The following is a 23,574-nucleotide window of genomic DNA, read 5'->3' as shown; positions in this document are numbered from 1 at the left end:
TCATAAATAAACGTATTTGTAAAGATAATATGCACAGCACTCAATCAGTGAAACTTTATGTAAGTTCAAAAGATGTGTTTTTGTAATTGGCGCATACTTAAATTGCCTAACAGTTGTCCATTCTGATTATTCTTGTGAATTGTTCTTCTACGTACACACATCAAAAAAAGTTTTGAATCACCTCGGCTCCGAGAGTTCTGGAACCTGTACGGAAAATTGGAGTAGAGATCAACATAAACAACATTTCTTTTTTATTGCACACGAAAACCACACATCGCATGCTGTACCACCAAACAGCGAGGCCTTCAGAGGTGGTGGTCCAGATTGTTGTACACATCGGTACCTCTAAAACCCAGTAGCATGTCTTCTTGCATTGCTGTGTGCCTGTATTAGTAGTAAAATACTATCCACAAGTTCATCAAGGCACTGCTGGTCCACATTTTCCCACACCTCAACGGTGATTCGGCGTAGATCCCTCAGAGTGGTTGGTGGGTCACGTCGCCCATAAACAGCTCTTTACAATCTATCCCAGGAATATTCGATAGGGTTCATGCCTGGAGAACATGCTGGCCACTTTGGTCGAGCAATTTCATTATCTTGAAGGAAGTCATTCACAAGATGTGCACGATGGGAGCGCAAATGGTCGTCCATGAAGACGAATGCATAGCCAATATCCTGACGGTATGATTGCACGATCGGTCTGAGGATGGCACTCACGTATCGTACAGCCTTTACGGCGCCTTCCTTGATCACCAACGGCCTACGTCGGCCCCACATAATGACACCCCAATAGCAGCAGGGAATCTCCACCTTGCTGCACTCGCTGGGCAATGTGACTAAGGCGTTCAGCCTGACAGGGTTGCCTCCAAACACGTCTCCGACGATTGTATGGTTGGAGGCATATGAGACACTCATGGGTGAAGAGAACGTGATGCCAACCCTGAGCGGTCGATTCGGCATGTTGTCGGGCCCATCTGTACAGCGCTGCATGGTGTCATGGTTGCAAAGATGGACCTCGCCATGGATGTCGGGAGTGAAGCTGCACCTCATGTAGCCTATTGCTCAGTGTTTGGGTCGTAACACGACGTCCTGTGGCTGCACGAAAAGCATTATTCAACAAGGTGGCATTGCTGTCAGCGTTCCTCCGAGCCATAATCCGTAGGTAGCGGTCATCCACTGCAGTAGCAGTCCTTGGGCGGCCTGAGTGAGGCATGTAATCGACAGTTCTTATTTCTCTGTATCTCCACCATGTCCGAACAACATCGCTTTGGTTTACTACGAGACGCCTGGAAACTTCCCTTGTTGAGAACCATTCCTGCCAGAAACTAACAATACCGACGCCATTGAAGCGCGGTGTTGACCGTCTAGGCAAGATTGACCTACAGACAAGACGAGCCGTGTATCTCCTTCCTGGTGGAATGACTGAAACTGATTCGCTGTCGGGTCACCTCCGTCTAATAGGCGCTTCTCATGCACGGTTGTTTACATCTTTGGTCGGGTTTCATAACGTCTCTGAACAACCAAATGGATTGTGTCTGTGATACAATATCCTAAGTCAACGTCTGCCTTCATGGGTTCTGGGAACCGGGGTAATGAAAAACTTTTCTTGATGTGTGTATTATAATTTACAGACATTTTCAAAAATGGTTCAAATGGCTCTGAGCGCTATGGGACTTAACATCTGAGGTCATCAGTCCCCTATAACTTAGAGCTACTTAAACCTAACTAACCTAAGAACATCACATACATCCGTGCCCGAGGCCGGATTCGAACCTGCGACCGTAGCGGTCGCCCGGTTCCGGACTGAAGCGCCTAGAACCGCTGGTTACTGCGGCCGGCTACAGACATTTTCAAACAACTTACGGGAATTCAGCCAAGTAATGTTTACAGCGACAGCCGATATTTCGGCGGGAGTACACACCACCATTTTCCAAGAACCGAGGTTTTAAATTTGCTTGTACATCGCCCGTCTGTTGCAATTTGTGCCTTGAAAATGGCGGAGTGTGCTCCCGTCGAAATATCGGCGGTCGCTGTAAATATTACCTGGCGGAATTACCGAAGTTGTTTAAAAATTTTATACGCCTGGAGAAACTCAGGTCTCACAATTTACAGACAGTCATATGCATTCCATCTTAATTAAAATCATATTCGTAAAAAGTAATTTGCTTGAAATAATGGTTCATTTTCAAAAGTTGCGTAAGTAAGGCGTTTAAAGCTTTGAATTTGTGATCGGAAGCATAAAAGTCAGACATTTTTAAGACAGTTATCGAGACGTTCAGTTGTAAACAATTTCGGCATACAACTCAAAGCCAATAGACAACTTTCACTCTATAGAAATAAATTAGCTAATATTCGATGTGTTTGTTATTTCCAATAGAATTCTTAGAATGGTATCCATAGCTTCTAAAAACAATATTAAGTGACATCGTTTTTCCTTTATTGAATTTAATTTCCAAACGAACACTAATAAAAGAATAAGAAGTAACAGTCTAAACAGCAGTTCTTTTCTTTCTCTTGGTGGTGACCGCTTTCGATTAGTGTTACCACCAATTGGGTAAACCAATCCCCCTAGGCCACATGAGGAACTGGTTCTCGCCGGAACTGTATACCATCGAAGGTATCAGTTACCACGTGGGTTTGGTAATTCAGAGCGATACCGGTATCCCATATGTACAGGTAAATTAATTGTATTCATCATAGCTATAGTAACTGCCCTACCCCCATGAACCATGGACCTTGCCGTTGGTGGGGAGGCTTGCGTGCCTCAGCGATACAGATGGCCGTACCGTAGGTACAACCACAACGGAGGGGTATCTGTTGAGAGGCCAGACAAACGTGTGGTACCTGAAGAGGGCAGCAGCCTTTTCAGTAGTTGCAGGGGCAACAGTCTGGATGATTGACTGATCTGGCCTTGCACCACTAACCAAAATGGCATTGCTGTGCTGGTACTGCGAACGGCTGAAAGCAACGGGAAACTACAGCCGTAATTTTTCCCGAGGGCATGCAGCTTTACTGTATGGTTAAATGATGATGGCGTCCTCTTGCGTAAAATATTCCGCAGGTAAAATACACTCCTGGAAATGGAAAAAAGAACACATTGACACCGGTGTGTCAGACCCACCATACTTGCTCCGGACACTGCGAGAGGGCTGTACAAGCAATGATCACACGCACGGCACAGCGGACACACCAGGAACCGCGGTGTTGGCCGTCGAATGGCGCTAGCTGCGCAGCAATTGTGCACCGCCGCCGTCAGTGTCAGCCAGTTTGCCGTGGCATACGGAGCTCCATCGCAGTCTTTAACACTGGTAGCATGCCGCGACAGCGTGGACGTGAACCGTATGTGCAGTTGACGGACTTTGAGCGAGGGCGTATAGTGGGCATGCGGGAGGCCGGGTGGACGTACCGCCGAATTGCTCAACACGTGGGGCGTGAGGTCTCCACAGTACATCGAAGTTGTCGCCAGTGGTCGGCGGAAGGTGCACGTGCCCGTCGACCTGGGACCGGACCGCAGCGACGCACGGATGCACGCCAAGACCGTAGGATCCTACGCAGTGCCGTAGGGGACCGCACCGCCACTTCCCAGCAAATTAGGGACACTGTTGCTCCTGGGGTATCGGCGAGGACCATTCGCAACCGTCTCCATGAAGCTGGGCTACGGTCCCGCACACCGTTAGGCCGTCTTCCGCTCACGCCCCAACTTCGTGCAGCCCGCCTCCAGTGGTGTCGCGACAGGCGTGAATGGAGGGACGAATGGAGACGTGTCGTCTTCAGCGATGAGAGTCGCTTCTGCCTTGGTGCCAATGATGGTCGTATGCGTGTTTGGCGCCGTGCAGGTGAGCGCCACAATCAGGACTGCATACGACCGAGGCACACAGGGCCAACACCCGGCATCATGGTGTGGGGAGCGATCTCCTACACTGGCCGTACACCACTGGTGATCGTCGAGGGGACGCTGAATAGTGCACGGTACATCCAAACCGTCATCGAACCCATCGTTCTACCATTCCTAGACCGGCAAGGGAACTTGCTGTTCCAACAGGACAATGCACGTCCGCATGTATCCCGTGCCAGCCAACGTGCTCTAGAAGGTGTAAGTCAACTACCCTGGCCAGCAAGATCTCCGGATCTGTCCCCCATTGAGCATGTTTGGGACTGGATGAAGCGTCGTCTCTCGCGGTCTGCACGTCCAGCACGAACGCTGGTCCAACTGAGGCGCCAGGCGGAAATGGCATGGCAAGCCGTTCCACAGGACTACATCCAGCATCTCTACGATCGTCTCCATGGGAGAATAGCAGCCTGCATTGCTGCGAAAGGTGGCTATACACTGTACTAGTGCCGACATTGTGCATGCTCTGTTGCCTGTGTCTATGTGCCTGTGGTTCTGTCAGTGTGATCATGTGATGTATCTGACCCCAGGAATGTGTCAATAAAGTTTCCCCTTCCTGGGACAATGAATTCACGGTGTTCTTATTTCAATTTCCAGGAGTGTAGTTCCCCATTCGGATCTCCGGGCGGGGACTACTCAAGAGGACGTCGTTATCAGGAGAAAGAAAACTGGCGTTCTACGGATCGGAGCATGGAATGTCAGATCCCTTAATCGGGCAGATAGGTTATAAAATTTAAAAAGGGAAATGGATAGGTTGAAGTTAGATATAGTGGGAATGAGTGAAGTTCGGTGGCAGTAGGAACAAGACTTTTGGTCAGGTGAATACAGGGTTATAAATACAAAATCAGATAGGGGTAATGCAGGAGTAGCTTTAATGACGAATGAAAAATAGGAGTGCGGGTAAGCTACTACAAACAGCGTAGTGAACGCATTATTGTGACCAAGATAGACAGGAAGCCCATGCCTACTACAGTAGTACAAGTTTATGTGACAACTAGCTTTGCAGATGATGAAGATATTGATGAAATGTATGATGAGATAAAAGAAATTATTCAGGTAGTGAAAGGAGACGAAAATGTAATAGTCATGGGTGACTGGAATTCGACAGTAGGAAAAGGGAGAGAAGGAAACATAGTAGGTGAATATGGATTGGGGGAGAGAAATGAAAGAGGAAGCCGTCTGGTAGAATTTTGCACAGAGCATAACTTACTCATAGCTAACACTTGGTTCAGAATCATAAAAGAAGGTTGTATACATGGAAGAATCCTGGAGATACTAGAAGGTATCAGATAGATTATATAATGGTAAGACAGAGATTTAGGAACCATGATTTAAATTGTAAGACATTTCCAGGGGCAGATGTGGACTCTGACCACAATCTATTGGTTATGAACTGTAGATTAAAACTGAAGAAACTGCAAAAAGTTGGGAATTTAAGGAGATGGGACCTGGATTAACTGACTAAACCAGAGGTTGTAGAGAGTTTCAGGGAGAGCATAGGGGAACAATTGACAGCAATGGGGGAAAGAAATACATTAGAAGTAGCTCTGAGGGAAGAAGTAGTGAAGGCAGCAGTGGCTCAAGTAAGTAAACAGGCGAGGGCTAGTAGAAATCCTTGGGTAACAGAAGAAATATTGAATTTAATTGATGAAAGGATAAAATATAAAAACGCAGTAAATGAAGCAGGCAAAAAGGAATACAAATGTCTCAATATGAGATCGACAGGAAGTGTAAAATGGCTAAGCAGGGATGGCTAGAGGACAAATGTAGGGATGTAGAGGCTTATCTCACTAGGGATAAGATAGATACTGCCTACAGGAAAATTAAAGAGACCTTTGGAGGAAAGAGAGCCACTTGTATGAATATCAAGAGCTCAGATGGAAACCTAGTTCTAAGCAAAGAAGGGAAAGCAGAAAGGTAGAAGGAGTATATAGAGGGACTAAACAAGGGTGATGTATTTGAGGACAATATTAAGGAAACGGAAGAGGATGTAGATGAAGATGAAATGGGTGATGCGATACTGCGTGAAGAGTTTGACAGAGCACCGAAAGACCTGAGTCGAAACAAGGCCCCGGGAGTAGACAACATTTCTTTAGAACTACTGACGGCCTTGGGCGAGCCAGTCCTGACAAAACTCTACCATCTGGTGAGCAAGATGTATGAGACAGGCAAAATACCCTCAGACTTCAAGAAGAATGTAATAATTCCAATCGCAAAGAAAACAGGTGTTGACAGATGTGAAAATTACTAAACTATCAGTTTAATAAGTCACAGCTGCAAAATACTAACGCGAAATCTTTACAGACGAACGGAAAAACTGGTAGAAGTCGACCTCGGCGAAGATCAGTTTGGATTCCGCAGAAATGCTGGAACACGTGAGGCAATACTGACCCTACGACTTATCTTAGAAGCTAGATTAAGGAAAGGCAAACCTACATTTCTGGCATTTGTAGACTTAGAGAAAGCTTTTGACAATGTTCACTGGTATACTCTCTTTCAAATTCTGAAGATTGCAGGGGTAAAATACAGGGAGCGAAAGGCTATTTACAATTTGTACAGAAACCAGATGGCAGTTATAAGAGTCGAGGGGCATGAAAGGGAAGCAGCGGTTGGGAATGGAGTGAGACAGGGTTTTAGACTGTTCCCAATGTTATTCAATCTGTTTATTGAGCAAGCAATAAAGGAAACAAAAGAAAAGTTCGAAGTAGGTATTAAAATCCATGGACAAGAAATAAAAACTTTGAGGTTCGCCGATGAGATTGTAATTCTGTCAGAGACAGCAAAGGACTTGGAAGAGCAGTTGAACGGAATGGACAGTGTCTTGAAAGGAGGGTGTAAGATGAACATCAACAAAAGCAAAACGAGGATAATGGAATTAAGTCGGATGATGCTAAGGGAATTATATTAGGAAATGAGACACTTAAAGTAGTAAAGGAGTTTTTCTATTTGGGGGTTGAAGTAGAGAGTATATAAAATGTTGACTGGCAATGGCAAGGAAACCGTTTCTGAAGAAGAGGAATTTGTTAACATCGGGTATAGATTTAAGTGTGAGGAAGTCGTTTCTGAAAGTATTTGTATGGAGTTTAGCCATGTATGGAAGCGAAACATGGACGATTAATTGTTTGGACAAGAAGAGAATAGAAGCTTTCGAAATGTGGTGCTACAGAAGAATGCTAAAAATTAGATGGGAGAGCTGCATCAAGCCAGTCTGAGGACTGAAGACAACAACAACAACAACAACATAATAACTGCAAAAGGAAGAAAGAAATAGCCTTTAAAATGTTACTTTTTATTCTTTTATGACGTAAAATCGGTAAAAGCAAGCATTAGAAGAAACAAAAGAAAAAATTGGAGTAGGAATTAAAGTGCAGGGAGAAGAAATAAAGCCGGCTGGGGTGGCCGAGCGGTTCTAGGCGCTACAGTCTGGAACTCTGCAACCACTACGGTCGCAGGTTCGAATCCTGCTTCGGGCATGGTGTATGTGATATCCTTAGGTTAGTTAGGTTTCAGTAGTTCTAAGTTCTAGGGGACTGATTACTTCAGAAGTTAAGTCCCATAGTGCTCAGAGCCATTTGAACCATTTGAAGAAATAAAAACTTTCAGGTTCGCCGAACACATTGCAATTCTGTTAGAGACAGCAAATGACTAGGAAGAGCAGTTGAACGGAATGAACTGTCTTGAAAGGAGGATATAAGATGAACAAAAGCAAAACGATGATAATGGAATGTAGGCTAATTAAATCATGTGATGCTAAGAGAATCATATTAGAAAATAAGACACTTCATGTAGTAGATAAGTTTGCTATTTGCGAAGCAAAATAACTGATGTTGGTCGAAATACGGAGGATATAAAATGCAGACTGGCGGTGGCAAGAGAAGCGTTTCTGAAGAACAGAAATTTTTTAACGTTGAGTACAGCTTTAACTGTCAGGAAGTTCGTTCTGAAAGTATTTTTATGGAGTGTAGCCATGTATGGAAGTGAGACATAGACAACAAACAGTTTAGGCAAGAAGAGAATAGAAGCACTTGAATTGTAGTAGTACAGAAGAATGCTGAAGATTATATGAGTAGATCACATAAGTGATGAGGTTCAAATGGTTCAAATGGTTCTGAGCACTATGGGACTTAACTTCTGAGGTCATCAGCCACTAAAACTTAGAACTACTTAAACCTAACTAACCTAAGGACATCACACACATCCATGCCAGAGGCAGGATTTGAACGTGTGACCATAGCGGTCGCGCGGTTCCAGACTGTAGCGCGTAGAACCGCTCGGCCACTCTGGCCGGCTAACTGATGATGAGGTACTGAATAGAATTGGGTAGGAGCGAAATTTGTGGTACAACCTGAAGAAGGGATCGGTTGGCAGGACACGTTCTGGGGCATCAAGGGATCACCAGTTTGGTACTGGTGGGCAGGCGTGCGGGGGAGGGGCTAAGAATCGTGGAGGGAGACCAAGAGGTGAATACAGTAAGCAGATTCAGAAGGATGTATGTTGCAACAATTACTTCGCGGTGAAGAGACTTGCACAGGATAGAAGGACAGAGTAGCGTGGAGAGCTGCATCAGACCAGTCTTTGGACTGAAGACCGATAACAACACGAAGTAAAAATCGCTTAAGTTCCCACATGTCGTTAGAAGCCTGCTTACAAGGAGGTTCAGCCTCTACCAGTGGGTGTTGTGCAACCCACAATGCCTTCAAAAACCACGTGTTGAGATTTCGATATTCTCTCACTCTCTGCAGGCAAACTAATAAGTCCTAGAGAAAAAATGGACATGATATTTTTATAGGAAATTCAATGTATCTAAACTTTGTACTGGGATACGTTTTCTCTCAAGGCAGCTGTCTTTAAGAAAAGCGCATATGGACGTCACTTTTGTACTTTTTGATAAATTTGAAAACCATAGTCTCTAGCGAAAACGTATTTTAGTACAAAATTTAACTACAGTACGGTTCCTACAAAACAATATCGTTCTTTCTTATCTATAGGAGTAATACTCTGCGTATATATATATATATATATATATATATATATTGGCCACGACGTCTTGGTAGATGATTGTTGCTGTGTCTGTGTGTTTATGGGTTGCATTTTTTCATATGACTTGTCAAGCCAATGGCAGCACGGCATCTCTTTCCGCAATTGTCACAAGTGCATCTGGCTGCTGAGGCAGGAGCAGTGGTAGCATTGCGAAGCTTTTTCTGCCTTAATCTGTCTAACAAGCCTTCATCATGCTTCGACATTCCAGATGATATATCATCACGCCACTCTGTTCTCATGCTAGCCCGTGCCACCCATCTGCGTATACCCAATGAGTAAATATGAAAATCTTGCATGTTGTGTTTGAGGGCGCTGCGGATTGCTTAAAACCGATCGGTAGGAGCAGCCGAATCACCTTGTATGCCATAATGATAATCTGACTTCGGCCATTACGGCTGTTATGGAATGATTAAAGTGTCTTTTACACGCATTTTTTTTTTTCAATTTGTCCCTATTGACCACATGATCATGCCCAAACAGAGTGAAAACAGCTGATCTCGTTTTCTTTATAAATCCTCGTCTAACAGATAAAAGCAATGAAGAAAAAATGACAACTTATGTTTATTTTGTTTCGGTACATCTGAGTAACCCCGACACCTCTTAGCCTCCAGTCGTCTGGACGCGCACAACCGTGCTACGTAGGCAGTACGCGCCGCGGTCTCAGTGACAGCCGTGTGGGCGGCGCCGCCCCAACACGCGGCCAGTATTTCCTGGCGGTGGCGGCGGGGGCGGCAGTGGATCAGCGGCGGCGTAACGCGGATGCCTGCTGGGCTTGGCGCCTGCGACTGCGCCTGCGCAGTATTGCCGCCCGCCCGGACTGTCGCCGTAAGTCTTTGGTGGCGGTGCCAGCGCATAAACCATCCCCGCGGAACACAACTCATGCCGGAACAGCGGGAAACCGGGGACTCCAAGGCGTGGCGGCCGCCGAGTGCATTATTCCCGCGTCAAACCGTCAACCACCCGTAATCGTTCAGCGCACACGAAATGAAATGTAGGCTGAACGCCGTCTATTTTACTTTGATATTCTGTAGCGCATACCATTAGCACGTTGCCAGTCACTGGAAAAGAATTATAGTCCGTATGTCTGGCATCCAACAAACTTCGGAGCCTACCTCCCCGCCCCCCCCCCCTCCACCCACTCCAGCACACACAGACACAACAGACACATATAAATGAGGCAGGTAAAACTACTGAACTATCGTGCTTCCACTAAGAGACGTACTAGAAGCTGAAAGTTCAGGTAATCGAGAAAACAGAAATCTGAAAGGAAACGAGGTAAGAAACCAAAACAAATGATAAACATTTAGACACAACAGGCTGTCTGAATTGGAAATGAGTACGTTTTAGAGACACAGCAGTGCATTAGTCTCGTAACATCTTGGGCGCTTTTGCAATTACGTTGTGAGCTGAGTGAAATGCGAAGTTGCACCACAAAAGAGCTGTATAAATCCCTTTCTTGGCAAACAGTGACGCAGTGGCAAGAAGACTCCCTAGAAATTGCGCAATGTGTTTTTGTAGAAATTTTCATAGACAGACGAAGAGTGGGAAATGGACAAACGGGGTATCAAATTGACCAGTGTGAGGTCCAGTTTTGCTAATAAATGTTTAATCGCTGGAAAATAATCAGGCTGTAAATGATTTGACGGAAAATTTTTATCCCAATTTTCATAGCCAAACGGAACAGTGAGAAAAGGACAAATGCGGTAGCAAATTGACTAGCGAGAGGTCTAGTTCTGCAAAAAGAGATTTCATTGTTTGAAAGTAATCAGAGTACTAAAAAAATATAATTAGTGAGTTGAGGGAAAATTTAAATGAAACAACGAACAGCTGCTGCTGGTTACACAAACGAAGTGTTAAAAATCCATGTGTTAAAGTTCAGGTGTTTATGTATAACATGTTACATTGGTACGTTGGAAAAATAAAATAAGCACCAAATTACAGCATAAGCTGAAAATTCTATTCTTTCTCTTGATATACTTACTGTTAATAGGAGTAGAATACCGATCGAAGTTTAAATATATTATATTTCATGCTTTCTGAAGAAAACTTGAAAGTAAAAAGAAAAATTGAAAGAAAGGAAAAATGTTTTCGTGAAATGAGTTGTTTAAAAGTAAGAAATAAAACAGATTAAAGAAGTAACTGACGCTCTTGATTTGTTTGATATGATTTCTAACATTGGAGTGAAGTGACGCAGTGGCTGCAAGCACACTGGACTCGATTTCTGGAGGACGGTGGTGCATTAGCCATGCAGATTTAACTTTTGCGTCATTTCTCCAGGTCGCTTAAGCAAAATGTCGGCATGATTTCCTTGAAAGGATACTGCTGATTTCCACCCCCATTCTTCCCTAATAATAGTTTGTGTTCCACATCTGACGACCAAGTTGTGTTCGGGACTGTAAATACTAATCTTCTCCTCTTCCTTCCTTCCTTCAAAGGCACATCAAATGTTTTTCTACTTTACTTTATTTCTTACAATTACATATATCAATTATTTTACCGTTTTTTTAATTTTTCTTCTTTTGAGGACAGACGCCTCGATTTGCTTGAGCCAGGTTAGGCACATATTGTCGTGACGGATGTCCCACAAAGTATTCTGGCTTTGACAAATGTATCTAGAAAGAAGAAAATGTTATTCGTAGTCCATCTGAAAAAGAACCAAAATTAAAGTCTCCCCAAACAATTATATGTTGGACGGGATGAACGGAAGATGTTATTGTGTGAAGAAATTAAGGTGGGTGGCATACGGAGCTTCTTGTTGGAGATTATCAACGGAACAAGGTCTAATACGGTACGCAGTAAGGCTTCGCTGATGTTTGATAGGTAGGAAGGAGATACTTAGTGGAGCCGTATTTTTTAATTTTTTTTCCTTTTTTAAGACAGAAGCCTCGATCATCTTGAGTCAGGTCGAGCACATATTGTTGTGACGGATGTCTCATGAAGTATTATGGCTTTGACAACATTATCAAAAAAGAAGAAAATGCCATTCGTAGAATAAAATTCCCACTACGCAGCGGAGTATGCGCTGATATGAAAGTACCTGGCAGATTAAAACTGTGTGTCCCATCGAGACTCGAACTCGGGACTTCTGCCATTCGCGGGCAAGTGCTCTACGGTCAGGCAGACAATTTTAATCTGCCAGGTAGTTTCATATCAGCGCACACTCTGCTGCAGAGTGAAAATTTCATACAGGAAACATCCCCCACGCAGTGGCTAAGCCACCATGCCTCAGTAATATCGTTTCTTCTTTCTTCTAAGGTACGAGACGAGGTACTGCAGGAGTTAGATCTTTCAGGACGACTCCTAAATCGTGCTTGGGCAGTTTGGATGGTAGAGCACTTGCCCGCGAGAAGCAAACTTCCCGAGTTCGAGTCTCTGTCAGGTATTTTCATGTCATTCGTAGTCCAACTGAAGAAGAACCAAAATTAAAGACTCCATAAGCAATTGAATGATGGAGGGGATGAACGGAGCCGGCCGGTGTGGCCGAGCGGTTCTAGGCGCTTCAGTCTGGAACTGCGCGACCGCTACGGTCGCAGGTTCGAATCCTGCCTCAGGCATGGATGTGTGTGATGTCCTTAGGTTAGTTAGGTTTAAGTAGTTCTAAGTTCTAGGGGACTGATGACCTCGGATGTTAAGTCCCATAGTGCTCAGAGCCATTTGAACCATTTTTTGGATGAACGGAAGATGCTGTTGTGGGAAGAAATTAAATTGAGTGGCGTACGGAGCTTCGAACTGGGTAATATCAAAGGAACAAAGTCTAATACAGTACGCAGTATACCTAGACATTTGGTAGGTAGGAGGGAGGTACTGACACAAGTGGAGCCGTGGTGATTCGCAACTGAGAGTCGCATGTCGGCAACTCAGTCCATAACTGCACTGCTCGGGAAAGATAAAGCAGTAGGTTCATGTCTTGTTCCGACACCTGATTTGAATGCTTTTGTATTTTAGTAAGGTTACATCTCAACAAGATTCATTCTGGAATAATGTTAACGTCCAGGTACAGAAATAAAGTACCACATGTGCAACAAGCAAGCTGCAACATGTGCGAGTTCCATCCTTGTCCAATCCAGCCTAATCTTTTTTCTCGTGACCTCGTCATCGGTGGGACGCTAAACCCTGACCTTCCACCTTCACGGATGGCACTGGTCGACTGCGTCGATGGTGTATTAATTTCTTTTTCGTAAAGATATTCTCCACGTGGGTCAGCCAGTGAGGCCGTGGGATGAGAGTCGGAAAGAGAACGTTCGGTACAAATATGGGAGACGAACTGCGTACCGTTAAGTTAAACTAAGACTTGCGCAAAGCACGTTCTTAGGAACAGGACAGTCTGCCATAGGGTAGATGGGGTAAAGCCCTGCGTAGGGTAAAAACCTGCACCAAGGTTTTGACTTGACTGCCATCGACTCAGGTGCTGACCACCGAGAGCAGATTTGTCGTATTGTAACTTATTATACCATGAACGTTCGTCCCCGAAGGTCGCTCCAAAAGTAAGAATATTAGGTGATTCTGTTTATTACTACTTACATGTTACTTCCCTGATGTTTTATTTGAACGTTGTATAACATATGGCTTGAAAAGAGGAATCAACGAATTGATTGTTGGCACAGTTTAAGCTTCACATTCGCGTGAAAATAATTATTTCAGTTGGTCCCTAAAATCAACAATGGCGCATTTTTTGGAAAATGGTAAAATGGGCAGATCTCCGTAGGTGTTTTGGGGTAAATCCCCGCGGCTCCAAAAATGTGAAGACAATTCTTGAGGCATAACACCGCGCAAAAGATGACATTCAACACACACTCTGTGAGATTATCTGACCTAAGGATTTCTGAAGTAGAAGTTTACGGGAATATATCTGGCAAAGCAACGAAAAATGTGGCTCTGACGTTGACACCCAATAGAGAACGAATGGAAGAAGAATGTATGGGAAAAGAAAAGCTTGATAGTGAGAAGGAAACACGAGCAAAGGAAAGAAAAAGGCGTGCCATACAAAACAAAACGACGTAAGCTACATTTCATTACATCAAGCCCAAAAAACAGCACATATATAACAGCCAGCTGATTTTTCTTCAGAATCAGATTCAGACTTCTCACATCATGATAGTAGTTCAATCATAGATATGGACTTAGAATTTGGCGGAGATATATCCGAAAAAGAAGAAGCAGGAGCGCCTTGGACTGCAAGGAAGAATCAGAGAAGAAGACTATTTACTAGGTACCTCGACTGCTTCGTCTCAGTAACTGAACTCTTTCAGGTTACCCTACTAATGCTGCTTTCTTGACGTAGAGAGCTTCATTTTTGTAGAGGTATTTTTAAGGATTATGTTCAACTTTAAGAGATATTTAGATTTTAATATTAGGTAACCTGGCTACCATACAACAATGTTACAAAGCGTTATTTCAAGTGTTTTTATTATGCATTCATCCATTTTATTCACGTTTATCTCTAAGGGAAGAAAACCCGCACTGTGATGGTTAACCCATTTTTGGAGCAAAACACCACATTTTTGTTTTAGCTAAATTATAAATTTCTCTGTAGTTGATAATTGACAAAGCTGCTATTTGACCACAAAAACTGAAAACTACGTGGCTTTACCCCACCTCCCCTACTCGTCCCCAACGTCCTTGGAGATGATATACCTCATCGCCACAAGCTATTCGGGCTAACTGGAGGCAGTATTAGTTTTCTTATGCATATCTTGCTTTAATTTCGCTTCTGGTTTTGAGTATTGACCTTTAGTTACAGAAATTTTCTACTCACATCTTTTTGACATTGTCACATAAAAAGTGTTTGTGCTTGAACTTTACCGATGTTCGGTTAATTTGGTACTCTCACCCGCTTGGACAGTTGCATGAACACAGTGACCCAATCAAAACATGACGAACGAGTAAACGTGTGACCAAATCTCATAAATGCTTTCTGTACTTGAGCTCTCAAATGGCTTATTAAAGGCTTGTTCTCCTGTCTTGGTCGATTTCAACAAGGTGTATCGTAACAAGGATATATGTGTTCTATCACCTTTCTTTGTTTGTCGTGTGTCTAGGATGCATTTGAACAAGGTGTGTTGCTGGTGTACGCGCACCTTCATAATGTGCTACAGTATTTATTCACTTGGATCGCTATGGTTTTACATAGTAGCTTTACAGTTGTTAAACGTATTTAAGTCAGCCTTTCTGAATGCAAAGAAAGAAAGACTTCTCTCACCATTCGCGTTTCTTTTTCTTGATTTGAACAGAGCCAGTGGTCTCGCGTGAAACGTATTTATAACTTTGGTCTTCATTCTAGATCGAAAAACAGTTCCTTAGAAAAGGTATGAGAGTGCAATTTTTACGTACGGCATTTTTGATCCAGATTTGCGTCACAATCGGAAGTGTCGTATAATTGCATATTTTTTTAGGTATCCTCTGGACTGATACTGATGATTTCCGCTGACTCTCGCATAGATTTTTAGCGCTTCATTTTTCTTGACTTTAAATACGACAAAATAGCGCTATTAGGGTTTGTTTACGCACTTCTGGCTAAATGACTTTGTATCTTCTTTGTGTGTTGGTTTACTATCATAATGACTGATTTTGATTTTCACTTTATCTAAAAAGATGATGACGTCATTTCAGTGAATTATGGCAGTCAATGTTTCATACAATTTTATGGTTTTATCAAGTTCCGCAGAGAATCTTATCTGTGCCTGTGTTATATCCATTTTCTTCATGCCATGGAGGAAGATCATGCTGGAAACTGACATTAAGAGTGTTACCTGTAACCACCTTTCCGAACATGAGCAATTGCTGGATTGAATGTATGTGGCTGTATCTGCAAATACATGTACTTTGGTGAATGTAGGTGGACTTTCTTGGCTCAACTTTGCAACAGAGCCCTGAGAACGTCATTTGAGTGTAACAGTCAAAGCTGGCTTGAGGTGCTACTCGGATGGGACGTAACCTTCTTGTCGGGCGGCCTCTCGAGTCGTTCCTTTACACCTGTGCACAAGGAACACCTTTTGTTCAAATCTTAGAAGTTAAACCGATGGAAGATTTTGAGCAAGTGGAAACCGGCGTTGTGTCTCCTGTATTCTAATCGGAAGAGGCACCTCTGAATAGTTCGTTTTATTAAATGGTCAGTTCGCCTCCCCAAAGTTTTTTTTTTTTCAGTCTCTCGGCACTGAGACGAGGCAAGATGTTGAAATGCGATTTACAGCTAGGTATGCTATGTACAAATACGCAAGACATGATTTTTTGACGAGACGTGGACGATGTGCCTGCATCTGTTGCTACAGTTGCTCTTGAGAATGCGCCATGACTGAACCGGTGGTGCACAATAAAGGAATTTGAAACGGAGCCTGTTGGGACAACTTCCTTACTAGAAACATTTAGTCAAATTCAATCTCCGCTCGGTCGATCTGAAGTCCAACAGTTAGATTCCCGCTGAGCATTTTCTTCGCGATAAAACCTGGTGCTAAATGCAATTAATATTTCTTGACTCCAAACAACTTGGCATTCAGGGGAAGCTCCGTTGTTCAGTATGACGCTCACGGTTTCCCGCTGTTCTGGCACGGCTTACGCTTCGCACGGATGGTTTACGCGCTGGCACCGCCGCCAAATACAGTACAGATGACAAGCCCAACAGACATCCGAAAGTAATCATCAGTTAATAAATCCAAACCTCTGTGCAGCTTTGGAGTTTCTTTACAGTTTTGGTGAGAATCACTTTTGAGATAAGGTAGCTCATGAATACTAGCATCGCTGGAAATTCATTCTGTTGCAGCTTTGGGTTTAAGGTACGCTGATATAAGATCCAGGCTGTACTTGTCTTACATCGGTAATGCTATCGCACTTACTTCGTGAAATACAAGGGGGTGTTGAAGAAACTGCCTCCGACGTTTTATGTGAAAACTCCTACAGTTTTTTAATTAAAACAAACGTTATTAACATTCTACATCTTTATTTCTCGTGTCTACATGTTTACTTCTTAACATAGTCGCCTTGGTGACGAAAGAATTTCACCCAATGAGAGAGCATTTTGTTGATACTATCACTTTAGAATGTTTGACTTTGCTGAAATAAATCACTATCGATTACAGTCACTGCTTGGCTGAATATGAAACTCGAAAGACGCATACATCTACCAATGCAATGATGGACTGAGAACAGATATTTGACATGCTGGTGCTGCTATTCTGCTCTACATAAATCCTCAGCAGAAGATGAATAGAGTGTTGGCTCCATGTCTACCCTCTAAAGCATACCGCGAATACCTACCTTCCGTGGATTAGAATACTGGAGCCCTAATCGGCTGCTTCGGTGGAGACCACAATCTGAAGAGATGCGTTTAGTGCCAAGATCCATGTCTAAGTCCCCTCTTGTCTAATACAAACAAGCACCCTTCATTTTCCTTCCCGCCAAGGCAACATGACCACAAATCATTTTGGAAGCACTTTCTGCCGCTCGGAATGGCCTCGCGGTTTAGGGCGTCATGTCAAGGATTGCGCGGCCCGTCTCGCCGGAGGTTCGAGTCCTCCTTCGGGTCATGGATGGGTGTGTTGTTCCTAGCGTAAGTTCGTTTAAGTAGTGTGTAAGTCTAGGGACAGATGACCTCAGAAGTTTGGTCCCTTAGGAATTCACACACATTTATACATTTTGAAGCACTTTGTGTCAATCAGGACATAATTGCTTCTTCAGTAGAACTCCTTGCATGAAATCCTGACATTTCTCTAATCCCCCAACTTCTCTAAAAAGTTCCCTCTACGTGATCTGGCCTCACGAAGCCAAATGATCAAATGTGTGCGAATTCCTAAGGGATCAAACTGGTGAGGTCATCGGTCACTACACTTACACACTACTTAAAATAATTTATTCTAAGAACAACACACACACCTGTGCCCAACGGAGAATTCGAATCTCCGGCGGGAGATGCCGTGCAACCCGTGACATGGCGCCTCGAACCGAGCGGCAACACCACGCGGCTCATGAAGTCTCATTAACTTTTACCAACCAGCGTTTTCCGTACCCACAAGCTAGCCTCACTTTCCAGGCCCTCAGAAAATTTAAAAAATGTCCCTGAGGCTAGCTGCTAATTTTGCAGCTTCTTCTTGTTTTTTGGAAAGATTGAGGTCCTTGTCTGTTGAAAACACAACACAGAACATGGTAGAGCACCATCTTCTGGCTGATAAAAGTTTTTTCTCTCATCCCACAGCTCTCCTCATCGAGCCAAAGTGTAAACATTCTATAAAGCGAAACAAAGGCTGCCAGCCTCTGGGAGCGCCACCTGGCGATGCAGCTTTCACATGGGCAACACACTTTGGCTGCCTGCTGCCTGCCGCAGTGCAGCTTCCATAACAACTGCGTCCCTGCTACATACCAAGCCCCGTTTTCCTGTCAGACCTCACATCCCGTGTGCTGAGTCCATTCTTACTGCGATTCCCAAACTCTCTCAGAAAAACAAGGAACAGCACCACACCAGGTTACATGTGAAAATTCTAATTAAGGCAAGTTACTAACAAGTCAGTGTGTAAGTAATTGCACTCATGTTTACTCTTCAAGACTGTTATTGTTATATCTTACCTCCCTATTACCCTACATCTGAAACTGGTTATCATACTGAATGGAAAGAGATAAGCCTGTCATAATATTACGCTTGCATCAAAAATTTTGCACCAGATGTGATCTTCTCTAAAACTGGTAGGTACACAGTAACCAGCAAAATTTACAAAATACAGTGAGTCATATTTAGTGAGAGCATCAAGATTATCTACTCACATCAAAAAAAGTTTTGCATCACCTCGGTTCCGAGAGTTCCGGAACCTGTGCAGAAAATTGGAGTAGTGATCAAAATAAACATCATTTCCGTTTTTTTTTCCTGCACATGAAAACCACACATTGCTTGCTGTACCACCATACAGCGAGACCTTCAGAGGTGGCGGTCCAGATTACAGTACACACCGGTACCTCTGATACCAGTAGCACGTCTTATCGCATTGATATATGCCTGTAGTCGTCGTGGCATACTATCCACAAGTTCATCAAGGCACTGTTGGTCCGCATTGTCCCACTCCTCAATGGCGATTAGGCGTAGATCCCTCAGAGTGGTTGGTGGGTCACGTCGCCCATAAACAGCTCTTTACAATCTATCCCAGGCATATTCGATAGGGTTTATGTCTGGAGAAAAAGATGCCATCTCTAGTCGAGCAATGTCGTTATCCTGAAGGAAGTCATCCACCAGATGCGCACGATGGGGCCGCGAATTGTCGTGCGTGAAGACGAATGCCTCGCCAATATGCTGCCGATATGGTTACACTATCGGTCGGAGGATAGCATTCACGTGTCGTACAGCCTTTACGGCGCCTTCCATGACCACCAGCGGCGTATGTCAGCCTCACATAATGTCACCTCAAAAGCAACAGGGAACCTCCACCTTGCTGCACTCGCTGGACAGTGTGACTAAGGCGTTCAGCCTGACGGGTTTGCCTCCAAACACGTCTCCAACGGTTGTCTGGTTGGAGGCACATGCGACACTCATCGGTGAAGAGAACGTGGCACCAATACTGAGCGGTCCTTTCTGCATGTTATTGGGTCCATCTGTACCGCGCTGCATGGTATTGTGGTTGCAAAGAGGACCTCATCAAGGACGTCGGGAGTGAAGCTGCGCATCATGCAGCCTATTGCTCACAGTTTGAGTCGTAACACGACGTCCTGTGGCTGCACGAAAAGCATTATTCAACATCGTGGCGTTGGTGTCAGGGTTACTCCGAGTGGTCATCCACTGCAGTAGTAGCCCTTGGGCGGCCTGAGAGAGGCGTGTCATCGACAGTTCCTGTCTCTGCTCCTGCATGTCCGAGCAACATCGCACTGGTTCACTCCGAGACACCTGGACACTTCCTTTGTTGAGAGCCCTTCCTGGCACAAAGTAATAATGCGGAAGCAATCAAACCACTGTATAGTTGATCAACAGATAGCACGGGCCGTGTACCTCCTTCCTGGTGGAATGACTGGAACTGATCGGCTGTCTGACCCTGCGTCTAATACGCGCTTCTCACGCATCGTTGTTTATATCCATGGGTGGTACGTCTGTCTTCAGGGTGATGGAAAACTGTTTTGATGTGTGTATATGACAGCCAACAGTAGTGGTTGCCAGCAGGACATGACAAATGGTAACTCCGCCAACCACAACATGTAAGCAAGGTTCAAGCTACTTAAGGAAAAAAAACCGTACACAACCATAAGGCAACGATCATCACATATTCCCACTTCAGTGATGAACTACATGCAGAAGGCAAAATCCTAAGTAATCAATGAATGTACACAAAACAAACAGGGATTTAATAATCAGTTTTTCCAAACAGATCACTCACATTGTTACTGAGTCCAGATAATTATTTTTGTCACTCTGCTCTTCACAAAAATGTGATTCCATGCCCATTTACTACATGACAGGATGCTATATTCAGTACCTGATGGTTCATACAGTTAATTCAAAGAATATACAGAAAATGCATGTAATGCATGAAACATGTAAGTTCTTATGCTGATAAGACTTTTCTTACAAAAATACGGAAATATCCTCAAGATAGATTCATTTACAAGTTTGAGAACGAATACATCTGAAATTTTAGCAAAGTTGGGCACAAATAAATGTAAAAACATGGAAAGTAATGTAGACACACACACACACACACACACACACACACACACACACACACGCACGCACGCAGGCACGCACGCACACGTGAATTCAGTTCACAAATGTTCTTAGAGCCACTTATGTTTTCTTGGATGAGTGCTTGAACTAATGTAAATCTGACCTACATCTAGAATTACTCTATACCACAACATAAAAATTGTGGGTTATTCAATTTGATTCATGAGTGTGGTGAGGGATTCATTGATACAAAATGTTCAGGGGTGAGTGCAGTAAATCAGTTCGGTGCAAGTCCACCTGGCCCTGGCTCACAGTGTTCGTGTGACACATCTAGAAGCTTCAGCATCAACAGTAGGCATCTAGCAGAGGTCTGCCCAGGCATAATCCGGAGAGGGGATGCTAGATCATACATCACGTGAGCGGTGTTGACAGAACTGTGGTTACAGTTTTCCGTAGTGTCGACTTCGTGGCAACATGAAATTGTGTACAAGAACAGTCTGTGGTTCTTCCCAAAGGTCAATGTGCTGTGGATGGTGTTGCTAATTCTCATTCTCACCTCGATTGTACTTTATAGTGAGTTGCCAACTGCTTCAATGAGCTGAACACCAGCTGGTTTTAGCGTAATGTGAACAAGTACACCCTCACTATTTAAGAGTTTGAACTTAATAGGGTATGCTGTTCGATGCAGAGAGTGTCAGCACACTGGTATCTCGACTGTTATCAGTTTTCCTGCCCAGAACCGCTACTTCCCAATCAAGAAGCTCCTCAGTTGGCTTCACAAGGGCTGAGTGCATTCTGACTGCCAAAAATACACGGCAGACACAGACTGTCACCCAACCAACTGATAGCAAAGTCCTCTGGCAAGAAGCAGTGTTACTACGGTGGCAAGGCAATTTGCACAATATTAAACACAATATATAAGTACCTCTCCATGATACACTACGTGATCAAAAGTATCCGGACACCTGGTTGAAAATGACTTACAAGTTCGTGGCGCCCTCCATCGGTAATGCTGGAATTCAGCAAGGTGTTGACACACACTTAGCCTTGATGACAGCTTCCACTCTCGCACGCATACGTTCAATCAGGTGCGTGAAGTTTTCTTGGGGAATGGCAGCCCATTCTTCACGAAGTGCTACACTAAGGACAGGTATGGATGTCGGTCGGTGAGACCTGGCACGAAGTCGGATTTTCAAAACATCCCAAAGGTGTTCTATAGGATTCATGTCAGGACTCTGTGCAGGCCAGTCCATTACAGGGATGTAATTGTCGTGCAACCACTCCACCACAGGCCGTGCATTATCAACAGGTGCTCGATCGTGTTGAAAGATTCAATCGCCATCCCCGAATTGATTTTCAATAGTGGGAAGCAAGGAGGTGCAAGCCCCCTCCATGAAAAACACGACCACACCATAACACCACCGCCTCCGAATTTTACTGTTGGCACTACACACGGTGGCAGATGGAGTTCACAGGGTATTCGCTACACCCACACCCTGCCGTCGGATCGCCGCATTGTATAACGTGATTTGTCAATCTTCACAGCGTTTTTACACAGTTCAATCGTCCAGTGTTTACGCTCCTTACACCAAGCGAGGCGTCGTTTGGCATTTACCCACGTGATGTGTGGCTTATGAGCAGCCGCTCCACCATGAAATCCAAGTTCCTTCACCTCCCGCCAAACTATCATAGTACTTGCAGTGGATCCTGATGCAGTTTGGAATTCCTGTGTGATATGGTCAGGATAAATGTCTGCCTATTACACATTGCGACCGTTTTCAACAGTCGGCTGCCTCTAAGTCAACATACGAGGTCGGCCTGTACGCTTTTGTGCTGTACGTGTTCCTTCACGTTTCCACTTCATTATTTCATAGGTAACAGTGGACCAAGGGATGTTTAGGAGAGTGGAAATCTCGCGTATAGCCGTATGACACAAGTGAACCCAATCACCTGACGATGTTCGAAGTCTACTAAGTTTGCTGATATGGAGTATCGGGCAGTAGGTGACATCACAATGCACTTAATATGAAAAACGTATGTTTTCGCGGGTTCCCGGATACTTTCGATCACATAGTGTAGCATTAAAAAGACATATTTATCCATGAAGTAATTTGATGATGTAAAAAATAAAATCATCTCGAATATAATTATGAAAACAGATGGTCCTAGTCTGATTTCTTATAACCAGATTGTCATGTGTACCATTAGATATCGTATTATTATCAAATCGGCGTTCTGTGTCTCTTACGGCACGCAGTCTTTATCTTGCATTGTCCATGTGAATTTTTAAGCTATGCACATTAAGATTGGTATATGGTTAGTGGAGTTGATAGCTGTGTATTCCTCATCTATATCTTCTGTTCATGCCATGCCTTAAGACCTACCATCTTTAATTAGCAACAATCTCAAGAAATCCAGCTAGTTATGTATATCATGCAAGTAAACAGTAAATGATGCGTAATCGAGAATGTCAACGTCTGTGATTGCTGTACGAGCAGAGGTGTGCCCTTAATTGTACCATAATTGTATCTGGGTGACATCAGCGTCTATTCCTCTTTCGCATACTGTTCCTCTTCGCAAGTGCTTTCCATGTCGCATGCTTTATATGTGAACAAAAATAGATCAACACAAAACAAAAACTTTTACAACACATCACTCTGTGAATTGCAGATGATGTCGGGCAGAGATGCTCAGTGTGTTATTCTGCATACCACACTAAGTACGTACCTTCATGAGCATACTCACTTCTTTTACTTATGCAATCCTTATTATTTGACAATCTAGTGTGCTCAATAACATATGTATGTTATCCCTGTATTATATAATTTACCAACTGTCGTACCTTCTTACTCTGCTGAATGCTGTTAAACAACAATTAACGTAATTCAATCGCAGTTTATTATCTCGTATTTCACAGTACCCTCACAGGTTACCTTTTAACTCACTATACACTCATAGACGCACTTATCCATCGCAGAAAAAACATAATTAGTACGTGCACGCTGAAATGCAACCGTAT

Source organism: Schistocerca cancellata, chromosome 6 (genome assembly GCF_023864275.1).
Source record: "Schistocerca cancellata isolate TAMUIC-IGC-003103 chromosome 6, iqSchCanc2.1, whole genome shotgun sequence".
NCBI lineage: Eukaryota > Metazoa > Arthropoda > Insecta > Orthoptera > Acrididae > Schistocerca > Schistocerca cancellata.
This window is presented reverse-complemented; position numbering follows the sequence as displayed.